Below are 298 nucleotides of genomic sequence, written 5' to 3'. Positions count from 1 at the left end.
TTGGTCTATACAAGTGATGCCTAAAAATTCACCTAAGTTTTCTAAACCACTTTCTAATCCGTCTAATTTTAATCTAGGATCAAAAATTGTACCTAAACCATATAACAAAGGCAACTTAGACCAATATTTTTTAAATTTATTTTTCTTAGAATGAACAGGAACTCCTAAGATTAGGTCCTCCCTATATTTGTGGAATAAAATACTAATTCTTAAAAGTTCTCCTAAAGCTAAAGGTGATGTTAGGTAGTATGTTCCACTAAGTTTTAGAGTAACTTCATGAAACCTACCTAAAAATTGA

Source organism: Morus notabilis, unplaced genomic scaffold (assembly GCF_000414095.1).
Source record: "Morus notabilis unplaced genomic scaffold, ASM41409v2 Scaffold652, whole genome shotgun sequence".
NCBI classification, from domain to species: domain Eukaryota; kingdom Viridiplantae; phylum Streptophyta; class Magnoliopsida; order Rosales; family Moraceae; genus Morus; species Morus notabilis.
The sequence above is the reverse complement of the archived record's forward strand: the minus strand, read 5'-3'. Positions refer to the sequence as shown.